The 13,852-nt window shown below is 40.3% G+C and overlaps 1 protein-coding gene across 6 annotated transcripts in view; it reads left to right on the forward strand.

Moving 5' to 3' along the window:
- The first annotated feature begins 1,614 nt into the window (after nt 1-1,614).
- The window catches only part of INSIG2 (insulin induced gene 2), a 33,471-nt gene continuing 21,233 nt past the window's right edge, over nt 1,615-13,852 (forward strand). Inside the window, exon 1 of one of the 6 annotated variants that reach the window (XM_060016932.1) lies at nt 1,615-1,672. The gene's annotated coding sequence lies outside the window, so the exon portion shown is untranslated. Of the gene's footprint in view, nt 2,102-5,486; nt 5,510-6,365; nt 7,761-13,852 lie in introns of those variants that run through there. The other 5 variants (XM_060016934.1, XM_060016933.1, XM_060016929.1 and 2 more) reach the window with 5 other exon arrangements.

A 13,852-nucleotide genomic window follows, 5' to 3' on the forward strand; every position in this document is an offset into this window, starting at 1 on the left:
ATCCTTGACTTTTTGTGTCCCACAACTGTATGTATTCCTACATCAAAACACCACCAAAACTAGTACTAGAGTCTCTAGTGTTTTGGGTTCTAGGTACTGACTAGGAAAACTCCAGATGCTTTTAATTCGGGAAAGGCTTCCAAGTTCAAGGTTCTTAGAGGCTTAGTCATCAACCCTTGGACAATCATTAATGTTAGTCTAAAAATATCTCACTTCAACAAGGCAAATAAACTTTTGTGGGTGTTTGTGTTAGCTAAGTAAAAAGGTTTTTGTTTTCTAGTTTACCTTTATTCCCACTCAGTTGGGAAACCAAACAACATGTAAGGTTAATGGAAAAAACTTTTCTGAAGTCACAGAATTAGCAAATCATTGATACTTTAGCCTATGAAGAGAACCTTAGAAATAATCTAGACCAATCCTTCATTTTACAAATGGGAACAAAAAAGCCTAGAGAAATCAATTTATTGGACATGATTATGCACTTGCTGTCACAGCGCCAGGTTTCAATCCTTCACCAGTGTTCTCTCAGCCATATTACACCAGCTTCAAAGTAACCCAAAGTTATTCTGATTTCTCAGCGTTCTTCATCAATTTATACTCTGGCATCAAGTAATTTGTGATTTTCATGTTTCCATGATAATAACAAATATCTAGTCCAAATTCATGAGTGTGACATTCAGATCTCATGTCTCAATACATCTGTCTACGCTCCAGGCTCCACCATCTATTTCATGTTTTTCCATCTCTGAGCTCCCAGAGAATGCACAGCTTCATCATATCTGCCTCGTTATCATGCATAAAAACTGTTCCCAAACTTAATCAGAAGACAGTGGCTCTCTGTATTTCTCCTGAGGACTTTGTATTCTACCTCATACTGAAGTAGGAATGACTGCGTTGGATGGAAGAACCTTAGGAACTGGGGGCCACACAGTTCTTGCTTTTTAGGTCTTATCCCTTCTTGCAATCAGTAAATACTTAAACTAAAACAAAGGTCTCTCCAGGCTAAAATCTTCCATAAGGATTTCATTGAAGGCAATTTTGAAGTGTTTGAAAAAGCTGGCTTAGAGGAGGCAAGACCTGGATGAACAGGACTCATGTTGCTTTAAAGAGAACAATGATGTCAGGACATTTTGAAGTTATTGTCTCTTTTCTGGGTTCTTTTCTGGGTGCTCTTCTCCTTTCTTTTTAAAATTCCTCCTCCATTCAGTATAATCCACCCACATCCCTTTTTTTACTGGTACTGTGAAAATCTACACGAGACAAATTTAAAACCTTTAGGAAACATTAGAGAAAACAAGAAAGCCATACAAATACTTGCTTTGATGCATTTTGTTGCAAATTTAATTTCTCCTTCAATTTTCATTAATAAATGTACCAGTAAAAACGACGACTGCCCGGTCAGCAAACAACAGCGGATCTACCAGCCTTTCACCACTCGACAGTCCACGCCTACAGCCGGCCGCTACCCTCGCGGAGACCGGAAGTTCTTTTGCCCCGGCTCGCGGGCCCACTACCTGGCGCCGGTGGGAACCGGAAGTTGTTCTGCCCCGATCGTCCGAGCGTAACCGCGTCGGCCGCACAGGCGCAGTGGAGCTCGGGAGGAGTTGTGGGAGGGGAGGAGGAAGCGGCGGAGGGGCGTGGGGGCCGGTCCCAGAAGATGGCGGAGGCGGGGGTGAGTTGGGATTCCCCGGGGAAGCGCGGTGGACTTGGTGCTGAGGGAAGGGGCCTGAGGAAGGTGGTGGCCCTCGGGAAGAGGAACCGCTTGCGTTTTTGCAGCCTGGGAACCCTGCTGGCAAGTACGAGGAGCCAGGACCACAGATGGGGCCTGAAGGGCGAGGGGCTCTGCTTAACCTGGAGAAGGGTCGGCGAGATCCGGAAGGGGACACCTGGGTCGGGGAGAGGGTCTAGGAGAGGCCGAGGCTCCCCGGTCAGTGGAAGAGTGTCCGAGCGGAAAGAAGGCTGGAGGACGGCGGGAAGGGCGACCCCGGAGATCTGCTGGGGTGGAGGTCGGCGGGCTGTCAAGCATAGAGCTGTCAGGACTCGGCAGGCTCGTAGCCAGGGAGACCAGACTCAGGCTTGGGAGGGGGAAGGATCCGAAAAGGTAGGTATTGTAGAATGCTTAGAATCCGCCAAAAGGTATGTTGATATTGGGTTGAGGAGTGGGACTTCGGCATTTTGGATTGGAATTGGAAACCTCTGGAGTAGGTGTATGGTAAAGACAAAGATTACTCTTTTCAGGACCTAGAAGTCGGTTGGTGATAGTTTCTTGGATTTTAGGGTTGGTCAGTGGGGATTGGCAATCTGGTAGAGGAAAGCAGTGTGGGTAAAACTTAAGTGATAGTGACCCATGTCCAGTTAGCATTGGCAGAAAGTTAGTGAAGTATGGCGTTAGCTAGATAGTCTAGGGAAATATGACTAGGAAGAGCTGACTGTTTTGTAGGGTTATTGAGAAAATGCTTCAAGAAGGAATGAGTAGTCTTGACAGCTGGGGCACCGAGACTGGCCGGGATCACTATTGCAATGGAGCTGAGGATTGTGGGGGGGGGGGGGGCGGGGGGGGGGAGACAAGCTCCTGTCTTGGGTGCAGGAGGAATGAAGGCAGTCTGGCAGAGGCTAGGTTGTATCTTCCAACTTTGGGGTTTGGCCCTGATAGGGAACCATTGAGTGAAAAATGAATGAAGGGATGCCCCCACTAATAAGGGCTCCCCAGAGAATAGCCCCGTACTCTTCCTGTTTCCTCCTTTTATTCTTTCTCTGGACATTAGGTTGAGTAGTGTGTTTTGTTATAGTTCTCAGTACATACCTGATATAAAGTGACGAAGCTGTGAATCATGTACATTTATTTGGTAAAGAGGTTGATTCTTTTTAAACTGACAACTGTTACTTTTACGTGTGGTGGACTGAAAAGGAAAGGATAAAATGCAATTGAGAAATTTAATGACAGAGCTTGTTTTCATTGTTATCAGAAAATTATTCTCAAACGATGGAGTAACCTTTTTAGGGACTGAGATTGGTCATTTAAAAGCAATAATGGGATGCAAATGTTGCTTGCTTAATGGTTTCTGTGTTTGGGTTTTAATGTTGACAGGAAAGATGAGTTGCAGGGTCTTCAAGGCAAACATGTTTTTCTTCCTAAAAGTTTTTAGCGTCCATAGCCTACGATTCACATTTGTGTGCTTTTATTTAAGGAGAGTTTCATTGACTTAAGTGTGTTTTTCCTAACTGTAATGCTTATTCTATTTTGAGAATGCCATTCTAATTACAAGAGCATAGGATAAAAAAGATGTGAGGTAGTAATTTAATTTTATTATTTAGTAGCCTTTCTGATCTAAGCACCTGAAGAGACAGGTAATCTGAGGGAGTAAACATACTTCTGTGACTGCTCTTCCTTTAAAGAGAAATGATCTTGTATGGTTTTTGGGGTGTTGCAATTGTTAAAATACAATTGGTACTTAATCAGTTCTTAGGGAGATTTTGTTTGTATGCTTGTTTTCAAATGCCTGTTGCCTGGAAGTTGTTTCAGTGGCAAATGTAAACTTCGATTTTCATCCGCAAAGCTGAGAATCACTTATTTTATTTACCTGAAGGTAATAATAATCCATTGACAGGAAGCCATAGACTGGGAATAACGTTTTTCCAGTTTTGATGATTTGTTATTATCTATCCAAACTATTTGAACTATTTTTCTTTTTGTTCAGTAACGTACTTTATAGAAATTGTAGGTCAGGGCTCAAGGTAGAATTTTTCATGTTCTGTGGAAGTTTCTTGTTTGTCAGTTTTTGGAAAAAAAAAGTGTTATTTTGGTATTAACAGTAGTTTATCAACATGGCTTTAAAAACTGTTTCTTTTGTGGCATTTAAATTGTTTCTGTATGGTGTTTGTAGAAAAGGCAGTTGTGAAATGGGAAACACTCTGGACATGGAGTCAGAGTGCTTGGAGCTAGTCCTGGTACTACCCGGCAACAGTTTTATAATCTCAGAAAGTTATTTTTGTAAAATAAAAAGATTAAGGATTAAAAACACCTGCCTACTTACTAGGATTATTGTTGAGGATCTATTGAGATATTGTCTTTTAAATGGTATCTTTATACCAGAGACTTCTTCCCTGATCAGAAAATTATTTCTTGGGTAATCTAAATTTTTCAAATATAGGTTTTTAAAAAATTTTTGAGAATCGAATTTATTGCTGTTGTAACAGTAACATTTAAAGGTATAGATACGCTCTAGGAAGATATTATCAATACATAATCAGAAAACCAAACTTGAAAACAAACAAATTAGGGATATTTATTCCAAGAGCTTTCACTTTAAAATAACCTCCTCCCCTAATGTGTGACTATTATAAACAACATGCTTTATTTAGGAACTTAGTTGTTGCATAGTAGGCGGTGAATGGTCTTGTGGAATTTTTTACCCCTTTGACGAGTCTGGCCATTTCTAGGAGTTCACTTTACATGTTTGTCGTAGCAAGACCCAGTAGTATACATTCTTGATCTTGTCACTTCACTTACCCACTTTGGGTCTCATTTGCTTTGCCAGGAAACAGATCACTGGTTCTTAACTTCTTTTGGATCATGAACTTTTTGAGTACTTGATATAAAAATGTCCAACTCCCTAACCGGAAAAATGCACATATCCACAACTTTTTTGGTTTTGTTTTACATCAGACTCACATAGCCCCTGGAAGAGATGAACTCCCATTCCCTTCCATTTCTTACATTTTAGGATACTGTGATTCTAAAGCATTTTAACTTTTATTTTTGTCTCCAGTAATTATATAGTATTGTATTATTATGTAGTCACAAAATTAGCTTTTTGGACTTAAAAAATAGCTTAAAAAATCTTATTCAGGTAAACATGAAACAATTGTGTTATTTTTAAAGACAACTTTTGGGGTGAAGTAAGAAACTATAAACAAGCACTTTCAGAAAGGTTGAGTAAACAGCTGTGGCAGAATTACATAAATAAACATTGTAGAAAGTCTCTAGCAGCCTGGAAGTAGAATGCGGAAAGAGTCTAGCAATCAGTGTCTCTCAGTGGGAGAACATTGCGTCTCTGTGGGAATTTGGAAACATGTAAGGCCATGTTTGGTTATCTCAGAGTGGGGAGGGGGGCGTGCACTGGCATTTAGTGGGCACGAGCCAGGGCTGCTAACTGTTTTTCAATGCTTAGGGCAGTTCCAAACAACAAGAAATTGCCCTGCCCAAAATGCCAGTGCTCTTTGACAAACACTGGTGAGTGATGTGAGATGGGACCTACCACACCAGAATAGCTTTTTAAAACTGAAGCTGTTTTGTTCTTTTAAAAATATTATTCAACATAAAATTCCCTTTTGGAAAAATTCACAGACAGAAACAATTTACTAGATATACTAGAGCAATTTGGGTTACTTAAAATGTGTATTTACTCTTTGTCCTCTAGTAGCTGTTTTAGTAGCAGAAAGCGGGAGGTATTGTTGTGTCTGCTGAAGTTTGGGAAATGAGGAGTCAACTCTTGGTCTAATACTGTATGTAAGTTGGCCATATGATTTTTTTCTTTAATACATATTTTTACTCCTGGATCTAGGACTTTTAAAGAAAATTTATTTGTTTGTACATTTATTCTTATGGTCTTTCTGGTTGGACATTAATTTACATTAGTACCTTGAGAATATTTACAGTTAAGATTGTTTTCCAGTGTCTGTCCATCTTTTCAGTAACCAAATCCCCTTCTATAGGGGATGCCAAAAAAGAAGTCTAAGGAGCTGGGCTGGAATGGGACTCAAGTTTTAGAGGAAAGAGGATGGGTTTTGGCATCAGTCAGATGTAAGGTACAATTCCAGTTCTAATACTGCATGTCATGTGACCATAGGCAAGTTGTTAAGTCTCTTTGACTTTATATCTTCATTTGTAAAATGTGGATGATAATACCTACCTTTAGCATTATTTTGAAGATTAGAGTTACTGTATGCCTGGCATGGAGTAGGCCCTCCATAAATGGGTGCTGTATCGTGATGATAATGATGATGATGAATTCTGTAGATACTGAACACTGTAGAACACATGACATGCTGACATGCTGGATACCACAGCAAGGAATAGTCTGCAAGACCAGGTCAAGGGGAGATGTTTTCTATGTTTTCTAGGATTTTCAGTAGGTGTTTAGAATATATTTTCCTATGAATCAGCTATAATATGTACTGTTTTCTCAAGGCTGCTAAGCTATAGAGCTCAGTGATGTTGTACAGTAAGTAGGTTTGTGAGCTTGAGGATAAAATTCCCCCCTTGGGTGTTGGGCACAGAGCTTTGAGTGTGGTAGAGGCACAGTAAAAAAAAGTCTATTGTTTCTGTTTATAACGTGGAACTGATAGGCTGTGAAAGTTACTAGTGCTTACAGATGTTCTCATTTTCATACTGATTATTTCTAAACTCAACACCCCCACCCCTCCCTCCAGTTTACACATGGGTTTTGTTCCCAAAATTCATTTATAAGGTAGTTTGAAACTTGGAAGCTTACAGGACATATATTTTAAAGATGATTAACTGCTAGGTTAGGTTCACCTTCCAAAAGGCCTGCTTACGAGAGACCTTCAAGATGGTGGAGGAGTAAGACGTGGAGATCACCTTCCTCCCCACAGATACATCAGAAATACATCTACATGTGGAACAACTCCTACAGAACACCTACTGAACGCTGGCAGAAGACCTCAGACTTCCCAAAAGGCAAGAAACTCCCCATGGACCTGGGTAGGGCAAAAGAAAAAAGAAAATATAGAGACAAAAGAATAGGGACAGGACCTGCACCTCTGGGAGGGAGCTGTGAAGGAGGAAATGTTTCCACACACTAGGAAGCCCCTTCACTGGCGGAGATGGGCGGTGGGTGAGGGGGGAGAGCTTTGGAGCCACCGAGGAGAGCGCAGCAACAGGGGTGTGGAGGGCAAAGTGGAGAGATTCCCGCACAGAGGATCGATGCCGACCAGCACTCACCAGCCCGAGAGGCTTGTCTGCTCAACCACCGGGGCGGGCGGGGGCTGGGAGCTGAGGCTCTGGTTTCGGGTTTCGGAGGTCAGATCCCAGGGAGAGGACTGGGGTTGGCAGCGTGAACACAGTCTGAAGGGGGCTAGTGTGCACAGCTAGCCAGGAGGGAGTCTGGGAAAAGGTCTGGACCTGCCTAAGAGGCAAGAGACCGTTGTTTCAGGGTGCGCGAGGAGAGGGGATTCAGAGCACTGCCTAAATGAGCTACAGAGATGAGCGCGAGCCGTGGCTGTCAGCACGGACCCCAGAGACGGGCATGAAACGCTAAGGCTGCTGCTGCCGCCACCAAGAAGACTGTGTGCAAGCACAGGTCACTATCCACACCTCCCCTCCTGGGAGCCTGTGCAGCCCGCCACTGCCAGGGTCCCATGATCCAGGGACAGCTTCCCCGGGAGAACACACAGCACAGGTCAGGCTGTTGCAATGTCATGCTGGCCTCTGCCGCCGCAGGCTTGGCCCACATTCCATATGCCTCTCTGCCCCACCGGCCTGAGTGAGCCAGAGCCCCCTAATCAGCTGTTATTTTAACCCCGTCCTTTCTGAGCAAAGAACAGACGCCCTCAGGAGACCTACATGCAGAGGAGGGGCCAAATCCAAAGCTGAACCCCAGGAGCTGTGCGAACAAAGAAGAGAAAGGGAAATTTCTCTGTGCAACCTCAGGAGCAGTGGATTTAATCTCCACAATCAACTTGATGTACCCTGCATCTGTGGAGTACCTGAATAGACAACGAATCATCCCAAAATTGAGGTGGTGGATTTTGGGATCAGCTGTAGGCTTGGGGGTTTGTTTTCTGCATCTAATTTGTTTCTGGTTTTATGTTTATCTTGCTTAGTATTTAGAGTTTATGGTTATTGGTAGATTTGTTTATTGATTTGGTTGCTCTGTTCCATTTTTTTTTTTTACATAGAGATATATGTATATTTTTTTCCTGTTTCTCTTTTTTGTGAGTGTGTATGTGTATGCTTCTTTGTGTGATTTTGTCTGTATAGCTTTGCTTTTACCATTTGTCCTAGGGTTCTGTCTGTCTGCTTTTTTTTTTGGATAGTTTTGAGCGCTTGTTATCATTGGTGGATCTTTTTGGTTTGGTTGCTCTCTTCTTCCTTTCTTTTTTTTTTCTTACTTTTAAATTTTTTTTATTTTTAATAATTTAAAAAATAGTTTTATTTTTATAACTTTATTTTATTTTATTTTAGTATTATTTTTTCTTTCTTTTTATTTTTCTCCCTTTTCTTCTGAGCCATGTGGCTGACAGGGTCTTGGTGCTCCGGCCAGGTGTCAGGCCTGTGCCTCTGAGGTGGGAGAGCTGAGTTCAGGACATTGGTCTATCAGAGACCTCGTGGCTCTACGTAATATCAAACAGAGAAAGCTCTCCCAGAGATCTCCATCTCAATCCTAAGACCCAGCTCCACTCAACGACTAACAAGCTATAGTGCTGGACACCCTATGCCAAGCAACTAGCAAGACAGGAACACAACCCCACCCATTAGCAGAGAGGCTGCCTAAAATCATTGTAAGGTCACAGACACCCCAAAACACACTACTGGATGCGGTCCTGCCCACCAGAAAGACAAGATCCAGATCGCCTCATCCACCAGGGCACAGATACCAATCCCCTCCACCTGGAAGCCTACACAACCCACTGAACTAACCTTACCCACTGCAGGCAGACACCAAAAACAACAGGAACTATGAATCTGCAGCCTATGAAAAGGAGACCCAGAACACACTAAGTTAAGCAAAATGAGAATACAGAGGAATACGCAGCAGATGAAGGAGCAAGGTAAAAACCCACCAGACCAAACAAATGAAGAGGAAATAGGAAGTCTAACTGAAAAGGAATTCATAGTAATGATAGTAGAGATGATCCAAAATCTTGGAAATAGAATGGAGAAGATACAAGAAACATTTAACAAGGACCTAGAAGAACTAAAGAACAAACAATGATGAACAACACAATAAATGAAATTAAATATTCTCTAGAAGGAAACAATAGCAGAATAACTGAGGTAGAAGAACAGAGAAGTGACCTGGAAGATAAAATAGTGCAAATAACTACTGCAGAGCAGAATAAAGAAAAAAGAATGAAAAGAATTGAAGACAGTCTCAGAGACCTCTGGGACACTAAACGCACCAACATTTGAATTATAGGGGTCCCTCGCGGTTCTGCCCACCAGAAAGACAAGATCCAACCTTATCCACCAGAATACAGGCACCAGTCCCCTCCACCAGGAAGCCTACACAACCCACTGAACCAACCTTAGCCACTGGGGGCAGACGTCAAAACAACAGGAACTACGAATCTGCAGCCTATGAAAAGGAGACCCCAAACACAGTAAGTTAAGCAAAATGAGAAGACAGAGAAACACGCAGCAGATGAAGGAGCAAGGTAAAAACCCACCAGACCAAAAAAATGAAGAGGAAATAGGCAGTCTACCAGAAAAAGAATTCAGAGTAATGATAGTAAAGATGATCCAAAATCTTGGAAATAGAATGGAGAAAATACAGGAAACCTTTAACAAGGACCTAGAAGAACTAAAGAGCAAACAAACACTGATGAGCAACACAATAAAATGAAATTTAAAATTTTCTAGAAGGAATCAGTAGCAGAATAACTGAGGCTGAAGAATGGATAAGTGACCTGGAAGATAAAGTAGTGGAAATAACTACCACAGAGCAGAATAAAGAAAAAAGAATGAAAAGAATGGAGGACAGTCTCAGAGACCTCTGGGACAACATTAAATGCACCAACATTCGAATTATAGGGGTCCCAGAAGAAGAAGAGAAAAAGAAAGGGACTGAGAAAATATTTGAAGAGATTATAGTTGAAAACTTCCCTAATATGGGAAAGAAATAGTCAAGTCCAGGAAGCTCAGAGAGTCCCATACAGGATAAATCCAAGGGGAAACACACCAAGACACATATTAATCAAGCTATCAACAATTAAATACAAAGAAAAAATATTAAAAGCAGCAAGGGAAAAGCAACAAGTAAGATACAAGGGAATCCCCATAAGGTTAACAACTGATCTTTCAGCAGAAACTCTGCAAGCCACAAGGGAGTGGCAGCACATATTTAAAGTGATGAAAGGGAAAACCCTACAACCAAGATTAGTCTACCCAGAGAGATCTCATTCAGATTCGACAGAGAAATTAAAATCTTTACAGGCAAGCAAAAGCTAAGAAAATTCAGCACCACCAAACCAGCTTTACGACAAATGCTAAAGGAACTTCTCTAGGCAGGAAACACAAGGGAAGGAAAAGACCTACAATAACAAACTCAAACAATTAAGAATATGGTAAAGGAAAATACATATTGATAACCACCTTAAATATAAATGGATTAAATGCTCCAACCAAAAGACATAGACTAACTGAATGGATCCAAAAAACAAGACCTGTATATATGTTGTCTACAAGAGACCCACTTCAGACCTAGGGACACATACAGACTGAAAGTGAAGGGATGGAAAAAGATATTCCATGCAAATGGAAATCAAAAGAAAGCTGCATTAGCAATTCTCATATGAGACAAAATAGACTTTAAAACAAAGACTATTACAAGAGACACAGAAGGACAGTACATAATGATCAAGGCATCAATACAAGAAGAAGATATAACAATTGTAAATATTTATGCGTCCAACATAGGAGCACCTCAATACACAAGGCAAATGCTAACAGACATAAAAAGGGGAAATTGACAGTAACACAATTATAGTAGGGGACTTTAACACCCCAATTTCACCAGTGGACAGATCACCCAAAATGAAAATCAATAAGAAAACACAAGCTTTAAATGATATATTAAACAAGATGGACTTAATTGATATTTATAAGACATTCCATCCGAAAACAACAGAATACACTTTCTTCTCAAGTGCTCATGGAACATTCTCCAGGATAGATCATATCTTGGGTCACAAATCAAGCCTTGGTGAATTTAAGAAAATTGAAATCACATCAAGTATCTTTTCCGACCACAATGCTATGAGACTAGGTATCAATTGCAGGAAAAATTCTGTAAAAAATACCAACACATGGAGGCTAAACAATACACTACTAAATAATCAAGACATCACTGAAGAAATCAAAAAGGAAATTAAAAAATACCTAGAAACAAATGACAATGAAAACACGATGAGCTAAAACCTATGGGAAGCAGCAAAAGCAGTTCTAAGAGGGAAATTTATAGCAATACAATCCTACCTCTAGAAACAAGAAACATCTCAAATAAACAACCTAACCTTACACCTAAAGCAATTAGAGAAAGAAGAACAAAAAAACCCAAAAGTTAGCAGAAGGAAAGAAATCATAAAGACCAGATCAGAAATAAGTGAAAAAGAAATGAAGGAAACAATAGCAAAGATCAGTAAAACTAAAAACTGGTTCTTTGAGAAGATAAACAAAATTGACAGACCATTAGCCAGACTCATCAAGAAAAAAAGGGAGAAGACTCGAATAGAATTAGAAATGAAAAAGGAGAGGTAACAGCTGACACTGCAGAAATACAAAGGATCATGAGAGATTACTACAAGCAACTGTATGCTAATAAAATGACAGCCTGGAAGAAATGGACAAATTCTAAGAAAAGCACAACCTTCCCAGACTGAACCAGGAAGAAATAGGAAATATACACAGATCAATCACAAGCACTGAAATTAAGACTGTGATTAAAAATCTCCCAACAAACAAAAGCCCAGGACCAGATGGCTTCACAGGTGAATTCTATCAAACATTTAGAGAAGAGCTAACACCTGTTCTCAAACTCTTCCAAAATATAGCAGAGGGAGGAACACTCTCAAGCTCATTCTATGAGGCCATCATCACCCTGATACCAAAATCAAAGATGTCACAAGAAAGAAAACTACAGGCCAATGTCACTGATGAACATAGATCCAAAAATTCTCAACAAGATGCTAGCAAACAGAATCCAGTAGCACATGAAAAGGATCATACAGCATGATCAAGTGGGGTTTACCCCAGGAATGCAAGGGTTCTTCAATATATGCAAACTATCAATGTGATAAACCATATTAACAAATTGAAGGAGAAAAACCATACGATCCTCTCAATAGAGGCAGAAAAACCTTTGGACAAAATTCAACACCCATTTATGATAAAACCCTCCAGAAAGTAGGCGTAGAGGGAACTTACCTCAACATAATAAAGGTCATATATGACAAATCCACAGCCAACATCGTTCTCTATGGTGAAAAACTGAAACCATTTCCTCTAAGATCAGGAACAAGAGAAGGTTGTCCACTCTCACCACTCTTATTCAACATAGTTTTGGAAGTTTTAGCCACAGCAATCAGAGAAGAAAAAGAAGTAAAAGGAATCCAACTTGGAAAAGAAGAAGTAAAGCTGACACTGTTCACAGATAACATGATACTATACATAGAGAATCCTAAAGATGCTACCAGAAAACTAGTAGAACTAATCAATGAATTTGGTAGAGTAGCAGGCTACAAAATTAATGCACAGAAATCTCTTGCATTCCTATGCACTAATGATGAAAATCTGAAGAGAAATTAAGGAAACACTCCCATTTACCACTGCAACAAAAAGAATAGAATACATAGGAATACACCTACCTAAGGAGACAAAGACCTGCATGCAGAAAACTATAAGACACTGATGAAAGAAATTAAAGTTGATAGAAATAGATGGAGAGATACACCATATTCTTGGATTGGAAGAATCACACTGTGAAAATGACTATTCTACCCAACACAATCTACAGATTCAGTGCAATCCTTATCAAACTACCAATGGCATTTTTCACAGAACTGGAACGAATTTCACAATTTGTATGGAAACACAGAAGACCCCGAGTAGCCAAAGCAATCTTGAGAAAGAAAAACAGAGCTGGAAGAATCAAGCTCCTGGACTTCAGACTATAATACAAAGCTACAGTAATGAAGACAGTATGGTACTGGCACAAAAATAGAAATACAGATCAATGAAACAGTATAGGAAGCCCAGAGATAAACCCACATACATATGGTCACCTTATTTTTGATAAAGGAGGCAAGAATATACAATGGAGAAAAGACAGGCTCTTCAAGAAGTGGTGCTGGGAAAACCGGACAGGTACATGTAAAAGAATGAAATTAGAACACTCCCTAACACCATATACAAAAATAAACTCCAGATGGATTAAAGACCTACATGTAAGGCCAGCCACTATAATACTGTTACAGGAAAACATAGGCAGAACACTCTATGACATAAATCACAGCAAGATCTTTTTGATCCATGTCCTAGAGAAATGAAAATAAAAACAAAAATAAACAAATGGGACCTAATGAAACTTAAAAGCCTTTGCACAGCAAAGGAAAGCATAAACAAAACGAAAAGACCACCCTCAGAATGAGAGAAGGTATTTGCAAATGAAGCAACTGACAAAGGATTAATCTCCAAAATTTACAAGCAGCTCATGCAGCTCAATATCAAAAAAACAAACAACCCAATCCAAAAATGGGCAGAAGACCTAAATATACATTTCTCCCAAGAAGATATACAGATCGCCAACAAACACATGAAAGGATGCTCAGCGTCATTAATCATTAGAGAAATGCAAATCAAAACTAAAATGAGGTATCACCTCACACCAGTCAGAATGGCCATCATCAAAAAATCTACAAACAATAAATCCTGGAGAGGTTGTGGAGAAAAGGGAACCCTGTTGCACTGTTGGTGGGAATGTAAATTGATACAGCCACTATGAAGAACAGTATGGAGGTTCCTTAAAAAACTAAAAATAGATCTACCATACGACCCAGCAATCCCACTACTGGGCATATATCCTAAGAAAACCATAATTCAAAAAGAGTCATG

The sequence above is a fragment of the Delphinus delphis genome, chromosome 7 (genome assembly GCF_949987515.2).
Source record: "Delphinus delphis chromosome 7, mDelDel1.2, whole genome shotgun sequence".
NCBI lineage: Eukaryota > Metazoa > Chordata > Mammalia > Artiodactyla > Delphinidae > Delphinus > Delphinus delphis.